Genomic DNA, 20769 nt, shown 5'->3' on the forward strand with positions numbered 1-20769 from the left:
TGCATACTCAGTATCTGGGAAATATCAGGTCCACGAAAGCTTTCATAAGTTTTTAGTATGGTTATATTTAGCTACTTGTTTAATTTTTCACCAAACTGATTGAAACAATCAATCCTCGCTGCCTCCCTTAGCAGATTATCCCATTCATTCACCACTTTGTATAAAATAATTCAATCTAAACAATATTTTACCTCATCCTCTTCCAGATTTCAGACTCAGTACTCATTGTAGAGCTTAGCATCTTGTTAAACATTGACATTGTTCTTGTCTATGTTCTTTAGAATCTTGTATACTGCTATAAGCTCAACTGCTTGTGTAGCATAACACTCCCAACATCCACAGATTTTCCTCATTCCTCACATGCCTAATTCTAATCAACACTGGATCTCTCCTTTACTGCACATCTCTCAGGCCTGCATGTCCTCCAATGACACTGGCTAGAAGCTGTGCACTGAATTAGTATCCGTTACAACAACATCCATTGATAGAGCATGTTTAATGTAATAAAATTTTCCAATTGCTTCAAAGTAATATTATAAAATAAAATCTGATACCAAGTCACATAAGGCAATACTACAGTGTTCAAATGATAACTCAAAGAGAAATACTTTAAGGAGCTTGTCAAAGATGGATAGAGAGACAAGGATGTTTAGAGACGAATTCCAGAGGTAAGGACCTGGGCAGCCTAAAGTGAGGCCTCCGATGGAAAAGCAGTTCGACTGAGGGTACTCAAACTTAAATCACTGAGGATTATGCTATCTTCTTCTGGTTATACAGCTTAAGATCTTGTGGTATTTTCTCCAACGGCCACTCCAAATATCTTGTGGTATTTGAAACAAGTGCAGAGAATGCTGGAGGAATTCAGTCAGTCTATCAGCATCTGTGTAGAGAAAAACAGAGTGAATGTTTCAGTTTGAACTTTAGAACTGTAACAAAATGCTATCAAATTGATGAGCTGATACCTTTGTTTTAAACCAATGCAACCACACAAAGGACTAGTGGCAGAGAACTACCTCAAAAACCCTAACCTAGAGCCACACACTGGGAGAGGGAGCAAATACCACAAAGTAAGATGGAAAAACTTGTCTCCACATCCTTGAATTAGAATAAAATAAATTAATTGGGCTATCTACATCTTATTTCTAGCTGATGATCCTTGAAGGAAAGTATTTTCTAGATATTGAGTGCCACTGGCTTAGACATGTTGTAATGAGCTGTAATGAGCTGACATGTTGTTTGCATTTTTACACCATTTGTAAATGGTGTTGACTGCACTTGCTGACCAGAGACCCAGCCTACGTTAGCGCCAGCACAAAAAATTGAATTATAAATGAAATACTATTTTTTCATTGTAATAATGATAACTTTTAGTTTTAAGTTTGGCATGTGATTAATCCAGATGGCCCCATTTTATCAAATTCAGTATTTTCTGTCCATTATTTTACTTAGTTTTTCTAGTGAAACTTTTTTGGAAACATGTTTACATGGTTGAAGTATATTTTTTAGTGTTAATTCAGAGTCACTTGTTATTGTGAGAAAAGCTTTGTTTAACTTTCTTTCATTTGTTCATAAATGCACATCCTACCTCAAAGGCAGAATCATAATTTTAACCAATACAAAAGTCAACAGCATGATGGAATTCTCTCCAACTGACTTAAGGTGCTTAACACCATCCAGGACATATCAGCCAGCTTGATTAGTAACACAAGCACCTTAAACATTCACTTTCTCCACCACTGGCACTCTTTGGACGCAGTGTATAACATCTTCAAGATACAATGCAGAAAATCAACAAGAAACTAGAGCACTCAATGTAAAAAAAGCACCTAAAAATCCTGAGAATACCAAAGAAATCTGAGATGCATTTTAATATTTACAACTTATGAAATTAATCAATTCATCCGAAGTATTAGGAATCACTAATTAAATAAGAATGAAAGGAAATGATTGCTCTTCAAATCTTTCAATGTGGTGTAATGCCAGACATTTGATATTTAAATTACGATGTCTGCTAGGTATTTCCTGTTGCACTGAGAGTTGCAGAATGGATATGACAGGATGTTTAGTGTTTAAGTTAATACCACAGTACCCCTGAGATACTATCACTTACTAAAATTGTCCTCTGTCAATTATCAGATGATACAATTACAGTATCACTAAATATTTATGTTATACTTGGTTAATGTTGCAAAGGAAATCCTGTCAACAGCACCCACTTCAAACACAATCACTGAAAACAGACTTGGTCAACATAGAAACTAGTCTTTAAAGTCTATTAGCTTTGAGTAGATATTTAACTGCAATAATCTAATTTATCTCCATGCCATTCAACATATTGCATCATTTTCTGTAATCATTAAGGTTAACTGTTTTAGTGAAATTTTTGTAAAACCTTTTCGGTGTTTGAAGAATATAAATTAACATTATCTTAATGTCATTTGCTATTGTGAGAAATATTTTGGTGGTTTCCTTTTTTTTGTGAACAGATGCACATCTTAGAAACATAGAGACGAGGAACAGGAGTAGGTCATTCAAACCTTCCAGCCTGCTCTGACATTCAATATGATCATGGCTAATCATGCAACGTTCGGTCTGAAATAACTCCACAAAGGCCGGTGTCCTGTCACCAAGGCAACCTTTATTTACTTATGCACAGTACACTGGCTGTGGCAAGCCAACTTGGAGTCAGTCCCCTGGACTGAAGGGATTTTAAATCCCCTTTGGTCGGTCAGTGCCTTCTGACTGGGCCTGGGCCAATCGAGGACTTCATAGTGAACAAGGTCTATCTGGTTCCAATCACTACATCACTACCCCCACCCTCACTCAAGTCTGGGAATGTAGGCCTGGTCTTTCTCTTGTAGCTTTTCCTGCAACATTTTCGCCCCTGGTTGAGTTCCTCTGATTCAGACTCTGACATGGGTGGCATTGACTGGGCCATGCCCGTCTCAGGAGGGTTTCCTCCTCTTCTTCTGCCAGTATTAGTATCAAGGCTGCATGCATCTTGGGCTCTGAAACTTCCTCGACACTAGACAGAGGGGGAGAACCTACAGTTGCTGATGGGCCTTCTGGCTGTTCTGAGGGGTCAGGTACGTTTTGTTCTTGCCCCATTTGCGATGTAACAGCTTTCAGGTGACCCACGTGTCTGTTCAGGATTGAATCACTGACTTGAACTTTGTAAGTCACCTGATCTAGCATCAACCTCACCATGTACCCATACAGGGCCACTTCCATGCTCCAGTCACAAACTTCAGCCTCCTGAATTAAATCGTCTCTATCGCTTAGAGGAGGCATGTGGCGGGCATTGACGTTCCTGCTGCCATTTCAGCCTTCCCACAACCCCGTAACCCCCCTTCCCCCCCCCAGGGAATATCAGGTTTAATCTGGTGCAGAGACTTCTCTCCATCAGCAACTCTGCTAGAGCTATCCCTGTTGTTGCATGTGGGATGGTCCTATAAATCGAACAGGAACCAGGTCAGTTTGCTAACAATAGATGCTTTAGGCTGCTTCTTCAAGCCTGCCTTCAATGTTTGGAGCACTTTTCATGCCAGACCATTGGATGATGGATGGTATGGAGCTGTCTTTACCTGCTGAATGCCATTTGAATTCAGGAAACATTCAAAGTCACTGGCGGTAAATAATGTCCTAATATCCGTAAACAATACTTCTGGTGGTCCGTGTATGGTGAATGATGGTTGCAGCTTCTCAATTGTCATCCTTGTGTTTGTCGAATGAACTTTATGCACCTCCAACCACCTTGACTTGGCCATCTGCAATGACCAGGAACATTGAGCCCTGAAAAGGACTGGCATACTCAAGATGTAACCTAGTCTGGGTTTACCTGGCCAATCCCACAAATGTGGGGCATTGCTGGTGGCAATTTTTGTTCTTGTTGGCAGCCACCCATGCAGCTATTTTGGAATCCAACCCTGGCCACCAAACATAGCTTCTTGCCAGCATCGTCATTTTGGAAACCCCTATGACCTCGGTGGAGGTTGGCCAATATCTGATGGTGACCTTTATATAGAATAATCACCCTTGCTCCCCAAAAGTAATATGTCGTCCTCTATGGAGACTTAGTCTTGCTGGGTCCAGAATGATTTCAGTCCTGATAGCAATGGCCCTTCTGTCTTCCCTATTAGCACCAGTTTCGCTTGGACGGGATCTTTCAAATGTCCAGAGCCGGATATTGTCAGCAGTGACCAAAATGGTGTCCAGAAAGTTTAAAACCAGAATGCAGTCTTCCAGGGGAGGTAGCATCTTTGGAGTATCTGCCAGTGGGAGGCAGCTCAAGGCAACTGCATTAGCCACTTGGCTTCCTGGATGGGGATCTAACTTGTACGTTTAAGCACTGAGAATAAGGGTCCAATGTTGAATTCTACTGGAAGCTATGGGCAGCATGGCCTTGTCTTCCTTCAGTAGCCCCAGCAGGGGTTTGTGATCTGTTACTGTGACAAATTCCTGTCTGTAAAGATACTGGTGGAACTTCCTCACATTAAACATGACCAGTAAATCTTCCTTCTCTGTCTGGGCACATTTGCATTTGGCATCAGCCAAAGCCCTGGAAACATACATTATCACATTATCAGGTGTTTCGTTCTGTTTGGCCAACACTACCCCGATACCGTATGGGGACGCATCAGCACTACCTCTCACCTTAGATCATCGCGGGCCAATGCCTCAGATGACAATAGCTGCTTTTTCACTTCCCTAAAGGCTACCTCTTGGCTATGCAACCATTTCCAAGACTGACCCTTTACAATAGCAGGTGTAAGGGTGCCAAGATGGAGGCCAGGTTATGTAAGAATTTTCTGTAATAATTCGTAAACCCAAGGAAAGACATCAGCTCTGGTACAGACGTGGGAGCTGGGAATCCTTTATCACCCTCACTTTCTCTTACAATGGGTGTAACCCAGTGTTGTTGACCCTGTAAACCAAGTAGGTCACTTGGGGTGCCCGGAACATACATTTTCCCTTCTGAGGCATATGCACACCAGGAGAAATATTTAAGCACTATGTCTAAGTTCTCCAAGTGCCCTTTATTGTTCTTCCCTGTTATTAGCAAGTCATTCAGATAAATGTTAACTTGGGATAACCCCTGTAAAATGTTTTCCATGTCTGCTGGAAAAGGGTAAAGGCTGATGATACCCCAGATGACTGTTTTGTATACTGGAATTAACCATTATGGATGTTAATTGTGGCATAAGTCTGGGACTCCTCATCCAATTGCAATTGTACATAGACGTGGCTCATGTACAGCTTTGTAAAGGACAACTTTCTTCCAACTTTGCATACAAATCCTTTATACAAGTGGTTGGGTATTTACCAGCTGTGAGAGGTGGTTTACCATTTGTTTAAAGTCCCCCAAAGGCGAACTGAGCTGTCAGGCATTACAATTGGCATTACGAGTGCTGCCCATTCTGCAAACAGCACTGGTTTGATGATTCCTTTGCTCTCCAGCCTCCTGATTTCCACCTCTACATTTGCACCAACTGGCACTAGGCAGACCTTGCAAAATCTCAGAATTGTTTCCCAGTCAATATGTAAAATGGCTATGGCCTCTTTGATAGTTCGAAACCTTTCTTGTAAAACTCCTCGGTATTACACTAACAATTCAGCCAATGTTGAGCCAATCCAGGTCAATTTTTCTCAACCAATTCCATCCCAATAGGCTGGGGCCTGTGGCTTTTGCTACCATCAGTGGTATCTGCACTAACTACTTCGCAGAGGAGACCGGAACCAAAGTCATTCCCTTAATCTGCAACAGTTCCCCAGAGTATGTTCTTGGTCTGGCTGAGGTCCTGTGCAAACTTTAGGGTTGGAGTCCCAAGTGAACCTTGTTAAAGACAGATTCTGAAACCACAGATATAGCTGTGCCAGTATCGGCTCCATGGGAAATGGGTGACCATTTAACCAAACGTTAATTTTAATCAGTTTTGATTTGAACGTCGCTAAGCAATTTGTTTGTTCCAACGTACATGTGGGGGACTTCCCAGGGCATGTCTAATATCGACCAGCCTGAGAGTTTTCTTACTCAAGTCAGGCGTTATAGAACTCCTTTGCTGCCTCCAGTCCACATACCGACAACAACTACAATGTTTTGCCGGCTCAAATCCTGGAGAACCTTTTAGCCACTGAGGCTCAGTTTTGTGTGGGGTTCTGCCGTGGATTGGCCTAGGGGTCCTCAGCTCAGGATATGCCCTCCGTGAGGCTCTGTGATTGTCCACACTCAATGATTTTCCCCCAACTCAGTCAGAGAGGTGAGGGTGTCCACTTCCATTGGGATCCCTGTATTCCCTTGCTCCATTTGCTGCATTTTCTAATGACGATACCAGTTGTAGTGCCTGTTCAAAGATCAGTTAGGCTTTAGCTAATAGGGACTTCTGCATGGTTACATCATTATTCCCACATGCCAAAACAGTCTGTCAGCATTTCATTCAGAGTTAACCCAAAATCTCATGCCTCTGCCAGTTGTCTCAACCTCATAAAAAAATCCCAATATGGACTCCCTTGGTTCTCTAACAGCTGAATAATAATCGGTGGTGAGTCAGCAATACAGGTTTGGGGTTGTAATGTTTCTTAACCAGCTCTGTTAACTCTTGGAAAGTTTTAGCGTCTGTTGCTTCTGGAAACGTTAAGCCCCTAATAACAGAGAATGCGGTGGGTTCACAAGCAGTCAGAAGGATTACTTGTTGCTTTTCATCAACCCCAATGTCATTTGTCCAGAAAAAAAAGTCATTCTTTCCACATACTGAGCCCAGTCTTCAGCAGCAGGATCAAACGAGTCAAGCTTCCCAGATAAAGGCATGATGCCAGAAATAATGACTGTCGCCAGCAAATGTTCGGCAGATATATCCTGTTTTCTCCTGTCATCATTGAAATAACTGCACAGAGGCTAGTGCCCCACCTTCAAGTCACCTTTTATCTACTTGTGCCCAGTATACTGATTGAGGCCAGGAAGCTCAGAGTCAGTCCCCTGAACTAAGGCAAATCTAATCTCCAGTTAATATTGGTCAGCCAGGGCTGTTCTGATTGGTCCAAGTTAACAACCCCAATCAAAGACCTCATTGACTATGAGATCCATCTGGTTCCAATCACTACACTCTCCATGTCTTTTGATCCCTATAGCCCTAAGTAATAGATCTTACTCCTTCTTGAAAACATTCAATGTTTTGGCCTCAGCCATATTCTGTGGCAGAGAATTCCACACGTCCACCATTCTCTGGGTGAAAACATTTCTGCTCACCTTAGTCCTAAATGGTGTATCTCGTGTCCATAGACTGAGACCCCTTTCCTGATTCTGAATTCCCAGTCACTGGGAACAACCTTCCTGTATTTACCTTGCCTAGTCCTGTTAGGATTTCATTGTTTTTTAAAAGATTCCCCTCATTCTTCTGAACTCCAGTGAAAATAATCCTAACTGATCCAGTCTCTTTTCATATGTCAGTCTTGCCAGGCATCAGCCTGGTGATTCAAATCTTGATGATGCCAGTGCTATAAATATAATGTGTGACTTTCTGAGTTTTCCCAACCTGCAACAATAGTTGGCACTCAAATAATACCTTCAACTAAACTGTCACAGAAGGCGATATCATTTCTAAAGGTCATTTTGCTTATCTTGTCACCACCAAGAAAATCATGGAAGTCTTCATCAGCAAAGCATTTTAAGCTTATTAAATAATGTGAGAGTTTTCCCTTCCACTACACCAGATGGGAGTGTTTCCCATATTTTTCTCATGCTTTTCATGAAGTATTTTCTGATATTAGGATTCAAATTGTCTTCTATTAGTAGTTTGAACATGTGTACCCTTGACCCAGTGTTACAATTTAGTTGGCAGCAGTCCTTAATATTTCTCTTCATCGTTATTATCTGAATCCAACAGATCATTGGCATCTCACCACTATCTTCTGAAGGGCAGTTAAGGATTGGCTATAAATGGCAATCTGGAGAAAGTGAGGATTGCAGATGCTGGAGAGTGAGAGTTGAAAGTGTGGTGCTGGAAAAGCGCAGCAGGTCAGTCAGCATCTGAGGAGCAGGACAGACTACGTTTCAGGCATAAGCCCTTTATCAGGAATGAAATATAATGGTCATGCTATTGGACCAATAAATCAGAGACTGTAGTTTGATTTCCCAACATGATAATATTAGATTTTGATTTGAATTTACAAACAAAAATTGAGAAATAAAAATCTCGTACCAGCAAACACGGTAATAGAGCTAACAAAAACAGACATTGCTGGAGAAGCTCAGCAGGTCTGGCAACATCTGTGAAGAGAAACCAGTTTCAAGTCCGGTGACCCTTCCTCAGAACTCCAGTTCTGATGCTGCCAGACCTACTGTGCTTTTCCAGCAACTTCTGTTTTTGTTTCTGATTCATAGCATCTGCAGTTCTTTCAGTTTGTATATGGTCATAGAGTTGTTGTTTGTTTATTAATTGGTTGTATAAAGAAGGAAACCTGCTTTCTTTACAATCTGTTCCACAAGGCGTGCCTATTACCAAAGGATATAATCAGCCACGCAACAATAAAGGATTTTCATTTGGAGGATCAAGCTGGATAATGAATGGTTGGGACAGCAAGGGAAAACATTCATTTATGGGAGTATAGGCCCCCAACAGTAGTTACGCTATAAATCAGACTATACATTAAAAATCTGGGGACCTCTTTGAAAGGTACTGTAATAATCATAGGTGACCTTAATCTTCTTTTGAGTTGCATAAATCAAATTGGGAATGGCTACTTGAGGATGAATTCATAAAATATATTCAGGACACATTCGTAGAAGAACAAGTTTTTGAATTGGCAAGGGGTCAGGCTATTTTAGATCTGATAATGTTTAATGAGACAGAAATAATAAATGTTCTCATAGTAAATGGTATTTTAGCCAAAAGTTATTATAGCATAATAGAATTTCACATTTAGTAAGAGGATGAGAAATGTTCGCCAAAGGCTACTGCCTTAAACTTAAAAGAAGGCAGTCACAAAAGAACAGGCAAGTTGGGGACCCCCTACACAGGTAGTAAGGAATAGTTTAACAGGTTTGATGTTCTTTTAGCTTGTTTGAGGAGACTGGGAGCTATAGAGTAGATAACTGACCATTGCACAGAAAATCTTTCAGGATTGAGGGAAGAAGAAATGTAATGGTAGCAGTGGGCAGTATAGTGAGAGGATTTAATGCTGTTCTTCGCAGCAAAGAGCACAAGTCCACCTGACTATGTGCCAGAGTGCGGTACATCTGCTCTGGGCTAGAGAGGGACTTGTTGTGGGAACCAGTGCATTGTGATCCATGTAGGTATGTACCAATAGTTTGGTAGGATAAAGAAGAAGTCTGAGGACCGAGGCACCAAATTAAAAAGGAGAACCTCAAAGGGCATAATCTCTGTTATTACTTGAGCCAATTGCAAATTTACAGAGAACAAATCAGATTAGAGAGATGATGTGTGGCTCAAAGACTGCAATGGGAGATGTGGGTTCTGGATTATATGGAACTGACAACAGTCCCATTACATAGTACCGTGAAATCTGGTAAAATTTCATTGCACTCCCTCCATATACAGAAAATCCTTCCCCAGATAAGGAGACTGAAACTGCACACTTACTCCAGCTATGTTCTCACCAATGCCCTGTGGAGCTACAGCAAGACATCCCTGCTCCTGTACTGGAATTCCCTCGCTATGAAGGTCAATACACCATTTGTCTTCAAATATTAACCCTTCAGACCTAGAAACTATGATGCTTTGTGGTTCTGGGATAAGCCAGTTAGGACTCAGTGCCAATTCCACCTATGTCCAGCTGAGGAAAGTAACAAGACAAATGTTGACAATCCATCCAAGTAACAACTTACATTTTTAGAGCACCTTTCACAACCTCAGGACATCCCAAAGCATCTTGCAAGAAATGATGTAATTTCCACATGAATCACTAATGGAAGAGAGAAAATATGGGAGTCAATTTGCGCATAGCAAAGTCCCAAAGAGTACAGTGTGGGAAGTCATGTTGCAGCTGTACAGGACATTGGTTAGGCCATTTTTGGAAATTGCGTGTAATTCTGGTCTCCCTTCTATTGGAAGGATGTTGCGAAACTTCAAAGGGTTCAGAAACGATTTACAGGGTGGGAGGATTTGAGTTATAAGGAGAGGCAGAATAGGCTGGGGCTGTTTTCCCTGGGCCATTGGAGGCTGAGGGGTGACCTTATGGAGATTTATAAAATCATTAGGGGCATTGATAGGGTAAATGGACAAAGTCTTTTCCCTGGGGTCGGGGAGTCCAGATCTAGAAGGCATAGCTTTAGGGTGAGAGGGTAAAGATATAAAAGGGACCTAAGAGACAACCTTTTCACACAGCGAGTGGTGCATGTATGGAACGAGCTGCCAGAGGAAGTGGTGGAGGCTGGTATAGTTATAACATTTTAGAGGCATCTGGTTGGGTATATGAATAGGAAGAATTTAGAGGAATGTGGGCCAAGTGCTGGCAAATGGAACTATATTAGGTTAGGATATCTGGTCAGCATGGATGAGTTGGATGGAAGGGTCTGTTTCTGTGCTGTACATCTCTATGACTCTATGACAAGACAACTTATTTTAATTATATTGTTTAGTGATCTATATTAGCTTGTACCACAGAAATAACTCCTGTGCTCTTCCTTAAAATGGTGCAGGTTATTTATTGATAAATCATGTGATAGAGTTAATTGAGAGTAAAGTGAAAGAGCTAAATACTGAACTGCCTTTACCTGTTTGTCGTATAGTCTGCCACTAATACTGCATTCAACAGCATAGACTTAAGAATATTCTTAAAGGCTGAACAGTTCCTTGCAGTGTTGCTTCTCGCACTCATTTATAGAAACTTATGTCAATGATTAAACCAATGGGTATGCAAATGTGCACAGTCATCACATCGGCATGTGACTCACTTGAAAGGTCACTGACGTGCCAAAATGATTTTTAATATTTAGGACGTAAAGTACTTCAAGGAAATTCACTCGATACAAGTCAATCATTGCTTGTTTTCTGCCCCCTGCAGGCAAAATAAATGCTTGTGATTCTGGTGTGATCTGGTTGGACACAATACAAACAGAATGATGTATCACATGGAACAAATTGGGCTGTAATGAGAGCTATCTAAGTGTTACAAATATTGGGATATTCTTCGTAGACTGCATCTGGATTGTGTGAAGAATTTACTTTTCTTTGCTACATTTCACAAGTCCATGCAGCATTGTAGTTCTCCCATCTCTCCTGTATCTTCTTTACCATTAACTGCACAACGTGTTGCTGAGGAGGAAGCAGAGACCATTATCAGCGCAAATTTAATTATTGTCTCTTCCTTTACCATTGGGTTAATCTATATCACTTTTAAGTGGACTTCAGGGACAATATCGTTTAACTGAATCTGAAAGGTTATCTGAGTGACATGGGCTATGGTGAGATTTGCGACAGAATTGGATGAGAAGTCCAGCAAGGTTGGTCTCAATGTCACAAGCATCTTGCTACACCTTTTATGTTTTAGCTGAGTGGCGAGGTGAGTTTCTCTCTCAACAGAAGCAAGTTGCCAATGAAAGGGGATTATGGTCTGTTAAATGCCTTATTAATGCTGCAAATCGCCTCATTAATATTCAGCTTCCTGTCTTACTAAATGCGCAAAACAATCCACACATCAAGAAATCTTGATATTGAAGACGGAGTGGCTACCTAGCGACTTCAGCTCATCACTGGCTGTGAGGAACCTCCAGGTTCTTCTGCATCAAACAGCATGTCAGAGCACGAGTCATGGGCACCAGCTGCATGCAGCCTCCTTCCATACACACTGGTATCCAATATTTCGTAAGTGCTCATGGCACCTCTCCAATACATATGCAGGCTACTCAGGATATGCAAACATGCATGGTAAAGCATATCAGCAACTGGCATTGATTGGCTGCAGCGCTGACACTTTACATGTATGGACAGTCGTCCAGCTCGTGGTTTGGACCAGACATCATCTCAGGGCTGCTGTCTTGGCACTCACTCACTTACAGAGCCTAACTGCATGCTCACAGTATCCAATGCTTTGCTATGCCATACCATGCCTGAGAGTGGGCTGGCACTTCAGACACAGCCAGACTATCATTGCTGCCCTATTGACCTGCTCTTTTCTGCAAACAGACTGCTTGTCATTAGCGATCTGTCTGAGGTGGCGGGGTGGGGGAGAACTGGATGGAGGTTAGCCAGGTGAGGTCACTGATGGAACTGTTGCTATATAGAACATGACCTCATAGATGTTTACAAAATTATGAGAGGCATGGATACCAGGGTAGAAATAGGTTTCTGGTAAAAGGGGAAAGTTTAAAGGAGATGTGACAGGCAAGTTCTTTCACAAAGGATGGTGAGTGCCTGGAATGCACTGTCAGAGGAAATGGTGGAGGCAGATACATTAGCAATGTTTAAAAGGCATCGTGACAGATATATGTATAGGCAGGGAATACAGTGCCAAGGACCGCGTAGATGCAAAAGGTTAGTTAGTTTAGAAAGGCATTATGTGTTGATGCAGTCTTAGTGGGCCAAAGGGCCTGTATTGTTCTTCGGTTGGGGGTTCTGGTATCATCAGTCGGAGATGTAGCCCTTGGACAATGTATGGACTTCGACGTGGTTAGTTGTCCATTTGAGACAGTGACAGTCAGGGGATCTGTCTGATTGCCATCTGGAGAGTGGGCACCATTCTGTTGTATAAAGCAGTCAGGAGAATCACATTTTGTCAGTCAGAGAGCTGCAGCGATAGTAGTCAGGGATCTGATCAGTCATGTCTGCAGAATTGTTATTGAAGTTGGTCAAAGGTCTGGGGTGAATGCGGTCTTAGGGGATCAGTTCAGCAATCATTAAAGAAGGTGAAGAGGGCATATAAGGGCAGCAGGGTGATCATTGCCAAAAGATTTGGAGATGCCAGTGTTGAACTGGCTGTACAAAGTTAAAAATCACACAACATTAGGTTATAGTCCAACAGCACAACCACCTGTTGAAGGAGCAGCGCTCCGAAAGCTAGTACTTCCAATTAAACCTGTTGGGCTATATCTTGGTGTTGTGTGATTTTTAACTTTTACTGCCAAAGACGTGAGGGATGTCAAGGCTTAGTGGAAAAAGCTGAAGCATTTGTGGAGGTTGGAACCATGACAATGATAGGAGGGAAGCTATATTGCAACAGTTAATTGGTAATAATTACTATATCTATTATTTGGTTAGGTTTTCTAAGAGTTAAGTTATTCTAAATTCCTCTTTTCTTGGTTGTAATTTAAGTACAGCGTTTAAACAACTAGATAACATGGTGGCTCAATGGTTAGTACTACAGCCTCACAGCACCAGGGACCCGGGTTCAATCCCAGCCTCGGGCGACTGTCTGTGTGGAGTCCACATATACTCTCAGTGTCTGCGTGGGTTTTCTCCAGGTGCTCCAGTTCGCTCCCTCAGTCCAAAGATGTGCAGGTTAGGTGAATTGGCCATGTGGATTAGCCATGGGAAATGCAGGATTACAGGGATAGGCTTGGGAGGTTCCGAGATGAGGCAACGATGCACTCACCAGCATGTGTTCCCGACCCTATTCTAGCTAAAGTCTCTGAGCTGATGAAGGTTGCAAGTGACAGCCTTGCCTTTGCTTCCTCAGAGCGATTTGTGGATTCTTCCTCAGAGGTATCGGTGGAGATGAGTTACAAAATAGAGTTAAGGCATGTAGAGTGTACATGCACAGTGCTGGTAATGGGGGAGCAGTGAAATACTTCATAATGAATCTTACTTGCTTGCCGGAACAAGAATGTCTTGGCATGAGCAATCATGTTCCTCTCCCAATAGGATAAGGATTCCTTCCTCTCAGAGATTGAGGTTTTCAATTTGGGCATGAGCATCATTAACTCTGTTTCTCTCTCCATCGATGCTGCCAGATCTGCTGAATTTCTTCAGCACTTTCTCTTTTTATTCTATAAATATTCCAAAGTGTAACTGTTACTAACTTGCTTGTTTGTCTTTTGATAAAGAAGTGTACTTAATAGTTCTAAACATAATAGTGAGATAAGATTAGATCAGTAGGTAATTTAAGAACTGTAGATTTCTGTTTTGTTATCTTAGGTCATATTAACACACCTTTCCTAAATCTCAACAGTAAGGGGAAAAGGGATCTTGGGAGCTACTAACAAAAATGATTTAACATAGAAAAATCAAAATAATTTAGGATAGGAAAGGTGAAAAAAATTAAAACTGTAAATCAAGTTTTCTATGTAATTTATGACCAGACAAATGAACACTCAGAAAATGAATATTTCAAAGTCATGAACTATTGTAAGTTGTTAATAACTTAAAGCTAGGAACAAATTCCCTTCCCGGTAATTATCCATTAAAGAAAATGTTTCATTCAAAATGTTGAATACATTATTGAGAATAACTAAGTGGCAGGATTGACTAATCGTGATTTAACTGATTTCAGCCAAAGCAAATGCCCTAACAGGACGTCCCAAACTGTTTGGTGTTTCTTGCTGATAAGGAGCACATCAACTTCAGGGAAAACCCAGCCCAGCATCTCTGTACAGTTAAAAATCACACAACACCAGCTTTTTAACTTTGTCCACCCCAGTCCAACACCAGTGCCACCACACCATCTGTACAGTTAAACAGTCTGCTGAAATTCACTGCTCAATATTTGAATGCATCTGTAACCTGTAACTTGTAATTTAAAATGCTGCTCACCCAAAACTGCTATTATATTCAGAAACAAAATGTATTGCTATTAACTGATGAACAAAAGTTAATATGGCAATTTGAATATGCATTTCACAACCTTTCCAAAAGGAAAGCAGAAGATAAGAAAGCAGAAGCTGTGGGATATGGTGACAGTGGAGTGGAGGGGTGACTGAGAGAGTAAAGGTGAGGGGGAGCACAAAAATCTCATGAGAAATTATTGTTACTGATGGCTGTGGAAGGGTAGTATACAGAATGAACAGCATTAAGACTGTTCCAGGTAATACAAACGTTGTTTAAAGATAAAGGGCCAAATCTTACTTTATTTGGCTAAGGACAAGTTGCATCAATTTCTGTGAAGGGATTCTCACCACAAGATCCAGTGAGGTTCCTCACCATATTTTACCTCCGGAAATACATCGCCACCCTGCCCCATGCATCCCTCGTTCCGATTCTGGGCTCATCGTACCACATTCCATTCCCAGAACAACTCTCCACTCACCAGATATCTGCTGAAAGATTAGTGTCCTTTGCTCCTGCTCCACCTTTGAAAGGCTGCTGTGCACCAGACTAGTGTTACTCCAGCCTTGCCCCTCACTGACAATGTTGTGGTACAGCAGCTTTAAAGCCATGCTGCTCACAGCACACAGCTGACTTTCTCTCACACATACAATCCCATTCTCTCACTCTAATCATTGTGTGACAGCCAAACATATTTTACCTGTCTTAGCTATATCCTGTCTAATCAGCCTCCCTAACTTAGTACTACATTTTCCCTATGCTCACTGATACCAGCGGCTTGTCCTTGCTCATTATGGAAACATAACTCAAACAATCAAGCAGTCAGACAGTTCTAAAGATCAGCTTTGATTGACATCTAGCAAAAAGGGAACACAAAGAAAATGAATTGAGGCTGCAGTTCACTTCCGAAATGCAAACCAAAAGTTGACAAATGACCTTAAGAGTTCATGATGGTCTTCTGCACCCAGCCACCATACACTGAAACCAAGTGTCAATTAAATCCTGTCTCTCCCTCATACAGCTGCATCTTCCATCCACACTGTTTATTCCAGCTTATTGGCCTCATCCTTCACTTCTGACAAATGTTCCTGCTCCTCTGGCCCCTAAACATCGATCACAACACCCTTTATTGGCTTCAATGTGCAGAATCCTGTCAGCCAGGATGGTGTGGCATACTGTGTCCAGACTGTACTGGAGGGCCCTTCAGATTGCTCCAAGCCATGGAATTGGATCTTCAGCATCCCATCATCTGCTCCACCATGGCCCTGGTCACAATATGTGCACCAGCTGGGTGAAGGTGCTTTGCTGGCTGAGTAACCAACATATCACATCAAGACGGAGCGCCTGCAGCATTCTGACTGCTTGCAGCACTCTGACTGCCTTCCCTTTCCATGCCCAGATCAACCATTCCACTTTCTATTACATTTATTAGAATCCATCATCATATTTACTTGAGATTTGATACTGTTTCTTTTGTCCCACACTTGGAACTTACACAATTGATGGATATATCTGGCCAGAATTCACCGTTTTTTAGTCATTGCTGCTAACTTCTGCATCACTGAGATGACAATGTTAATTTGGTTAGTACCAATGGCATGGTGCAACCCACCTTTGACCAACATTTAACACAACAGCATATTTGGTCTGCATGCACCTCATATGGGCGAAGAAACGATTGTAAATAAAATTTAGTTGGAGTTTGTAAATGGATACTGCATTTATTTGCCCCTTCAATGTCCGAACATTCAGAATAATTGCATCCCACGCTATTGCCCATCAAATAGACACTGAATCTACTCACCCTGGGTATTGTTCCAGCTACTTTCCAATTGCATTTCATATCCATAAAGCAGAAAGTGATGGTGGGGAAAATAGCTCACAGTGGACTCTGTCAGCACTGGATTCCACTTGGCCAGTAAGTAGCCATCATCCCTACAACTGCTCTCCTTGGCCCTTGAACCCTGACATCACACTTTAATGATGCCCACCCTGATCCTCTACCCTGCACTTGTGGAGGCAATGATAGTGGTCACTGCCAACAATCCTCTCCGCCTGTAGCCTATCATGTCATCTGATGCAGGGCCTCATACCTCCCCCAGACACCATGAGTTTCCTTCCTATCACCATCCTTGTTCCCACCTCCACAAATGCTTCAGCTTTTCTCACTAAGCCTTGACATGCCCCACCTCTTTTGGCAGTGATCACCTTGCTGCCCTTACATGCCCTCTTCACCCTCCTTAATAATTGCTGAACTGATCCCCTAGGACTGCATTCATCCAGACCTTTGACCAACTTCAATATAGTATGTTATGAAGGTGTAGGTGTGTACTGTACCTTTAAGAGAAAGAAGACACTGGCAAGGACTTAGAGAAGTACACAGTGTACTGAAAGATTTTAAAATGTAACATTTGGTTGACACAAATTGCTGGTGCTGTGTTGCCATGGAACAAAAACAACTTCAAACTCTACCACGCAATTTAAATTATGCCCCAGATACCAAAATCCAATCGAATTTGAATTTTACTGTTTGGGGGGACATCAAACCGATGAAATTATCCAATGTTTTGGGGTATAAAATTGGACATTTTGAACAGCTAGGGAGAGAACTACAAAGAGCTGTCAAGAGGCAACAGACTGCTAGCAGAATAATTCTCTGAAAGGTACCTGTCCAAAAGAAATTTGTACAGCAGAACACCAAAGAAGAGATGACCTAGGAAAATACAGCAAAAAATCTACAAAGGAGAATTAACAAAGCTGACTGGTTTTGAAATGTGTTTTTTTTTGTAAATCTTAATTGGGGTTATTTTTATCAGACGAGTATTGTAGAGTAGAGGTAAAAAAATAGGTTTAAGAGAAAGGAGCGGTACAATGCTGGTGTTTTAATTTCTCTGTCAGACTTTCAGAATAAAATAGTTAATTTTTACTTTAAATAGTGAAATCTGAGATAGTTTTTTCCCTCTCGAAATTTAACAGATTGCGGTGCAAGATGACCTTCCCTGTGCGCCTGGTTTAAATTAGCAGAGAGGTTTATCCCGTCTTATAACAAGTAACATCCCATAATCATATCCCCGGCAAAAAAGGAAAATTCAGACACAGATCCTCACATGCCGTTCTCTATTCCAGGAGGGCAAAACATCAAGAGAAATTTCAGAGAGAGTAGCAGCCAGGAGACAATCAGTGAAGCTTCCAACTCTGTTAAGACCCTAATAGCTTCTGATGCTACTGAAAAACCAAAACCCAGAAATCCTATTCTGTGAGAGCTGGACACACACATTCAGGCTGCATTAAAAAAACACACAAGGTCTCAAAAGCTGTTTACTCAAGTGCTCTTCAGTAGCTAGCTCTGCACATCTTATTCAAAGTCTCTCTTAAAAGAAACCAGGACTAAATAACTTCTTAAAGCTATAGCACTATCACAAATGAAATTCACAAATAAGTCCTTCCTGCATTGCTTTGGCCAATGCTGCTGTGCTATAGGGAACTGAAGGTATTGTTCTGTCTGAAGAACATCCTCATGTTCTTTCTTGGTGCAATGCTGCCACTCCCACAGATCATCATTGTCCATCAGAAAGCATGGTGCACCTTTCAGTCATCGAGAGCAGAAAATACAAGGATTAAATGATGTCCTTTATTTGGATGATAATGGCATGAACCCCCAACCTGAATGGGAGCATAATGTAAAGGATGCTCCTTTTTGAGCCACATGGAAGAGGGTGTTGTATTACACATTTACTGGGCATTGTGACATGGTATTCAGACCGATAGCTCTAAACAGAGTAAAGAGGCATTGCATCTATCTCATCTGCATGGCATTCCATGGAAGATAGGTGATTATGGCTTTCCCGTATTTTCACCACATACTGAAGGTACCTGTAATTGTAAACTGTGCATGAGGAGTGTACACTACAGCTGCTGCATTGAGCTGGTCCTGGGCTTCCAGATCCATGTATTGCTCATATATTTGTGTGGACGCTGTTAGTGTACTGGTTAAGGGGATGACCACAGCTTCTGTACCTGGATCTGCTGGAAACCATTCCAATAAGGTTCTGTGAAGCAATGTCAGAAACAAAGAGTATTGTGATCATTCATCAGTTGCCGTACATCCCGATAATGTCTTAATAGCCGCCTCCAACACTGGGGCACGGAGGTGTCAGACAAGGAGGCCAATGGGAAACCACTACACAGACCTTGCCCCTCATTGATCTGATACAGATGTACGCTGCTCAAGTCTTTCGGCGACAAAAATAAATGGCAGCAACAATGTGAACTTCTAGTTCCACTCATAGTCTCCCAAGGAAGGCAGCATTCCAATAGGATGATGGTGTTGTCCAAGTTGTGAAGTGGAGTAGCTCCTGCACCTTGTGCAGCTTACAGAATCATGGAAGGTGATTGTGGCTTTGACGCTAAACGTGAATCTTTACAGCCATTAGTTGGACTAATTTGTAGTGTTAAATAATGTGCTCAAGATTACTTGAATAATGTGATCACAGGTGTCTTCACTCATGTTATGTGTGTTTGCAAAAAGCCAAAGTCACCCTTAAGGTCCTCATATCACTCAAGACTGGACCCGGTCTCCCCGGTTAAAGGAAACACTTCCTCTATCCACTCTGAGTTTGGTGGCAGCCACATTTCACTTTGATTGCACAGGTGATTCAGAGGATGGAAGTTAACACAGATCATAGTTCACAGAGCGAGTCTCGGGCTCAGCCTCTCAATCTGGGTGACTCCTTTCCACAAACCATTGTGTTCCTCTGTCTCACCCTCCTTGTCATCTCCATTTACTTTGATCCACCCCATATTCCCACCCAACTCTTACTTAAATGGTCATCTGCCACATTACCCCACAGCCTCAGAAACATAGCTCACACATAAAAAATATAGTAACGTATTGATTTGGCATCAAGGATGGTGGTGACGATTAATTACCTCAACTTGAGCAGTATCCCATGTCCTCCCATGCTCCACTCTCATATGTTGAGTTGCTCCCCTTCACAATTAATACCTTGCTGCATCCCAAATGCTGCCTCTCATCTCCACAACAGACTTTTCTAGCAGCCCCACCACTGGCTCCTGATAACCCTTGTATTTTAGTGAACAGACCCCTTGGTTAACCATCAGACATTTGAAAGACTGTGCTGACTGATAAATGACCAGTTTCTTTACAGATCTCTGTTCAGCTCCCTGATTGACTGAGTGCTCATCTCTGGACTGATTGCACTTGATCTGTGCCCACTCTCCAAACTATATCCACTTGATTCTGATCAGCCCAAGTGCCCAAATGACTGTGCCCAAGCCCCTGGATTGATAATGGACAATGTCTTTAACTTATTGCACCAGTATCTTGTCTGAAGACAGTTCCCCCTTGACTTAACTGTTGACTAATTCACTTAAACCTTGAGACATGGCTGTTTAATTGATGCACATTCAATGTGTTTGCTGTGTAGACTGCTGCCACATATTGTGAGTCATTGATATTTCAGAGCCATACAGCAATGTCTACTCCTTAACGATCACTGCTGACAACCATGACAAGGTGACTGGCTTTGTGTCTGCACTAAAAAGACAATGAAAGAAGCATTGTGAGCCTGTACATTCCGAATGAGGTGACTAAGCACAAAAAGTCAAGACAAGGAAGAGATTCTGTGAGCACTTAAGCAGCTGCATAATGAATGAGTGCTAAAAAGTAGCAAGCCAAGCACCGTGACATGGAGTCATAGAGATGTACAGCACGGAAACAGATCCTTTGGTCCAACCCGTCCATACTGACCAGATATTCCAACCCAATCTAGTCCCACCTGCCAGCACCTGGCCCAGATCCCTCCAAACCCTTCCTATTCATATATCCATCCAGATGCCTTTTAAATGTTGCAATTGGACACATTTCTACCATTTCTTCTGGCAGCTCATTCCATAAATGTACCACCTTCGACATGAAAAAGTTGCCCTTAGGTCTCTTTTGTATGTTTCCCCTCTCACCCTAAACCTATGCCCTCTAGTTCTGGACACCCCCACCCCAGGGAAAAGACCTTGTCTATTAATCCTATCCATGCCC

General features: G+C 41.9%; 1 long non-coding RNA gene across 1 annotated transcript; it reads right to left on the reverse strand.

Annotated features, from left to right (window-relative positions):
* Positions 1-470: 470 nt before the first annotated feature.
* LOC148149920 (uncharacterized) lies at positions 471-10807 on the reverse strand. The gene is made up of 3 exons (XR_015757102.1): positions 10730-10807; positions 9842-9918; positions 471-880 (listed from the first exon to the last, which is right to left on the reverse strand). It is a non-coding gene; the product is annotated as an uncharacterized LOC148149920 (long non-coding RNA).
* Between the last annotated feature and the right edge of the window lie 9962 nt (positions 10808-20769).

This window comes from Chiloscyllium plagiosum, unplaced genomic scaffold (genome assembly GCF_037043375.1).
Source record: "Chiloscyllium plagiosum isolate Xiang-an unplaced genomic scaffold, Cpla_swu_hap1 HiC_scaffold_5, whole genome shotgun sequence".
NCBI classification, from domain to species: Eukaryota; Metazoa; Chordata; class Chondrichthyes; order Orectolobiformes; family Hemiscylliidae; genus Chiloscyllium; species Chiloscyllium plagiosum.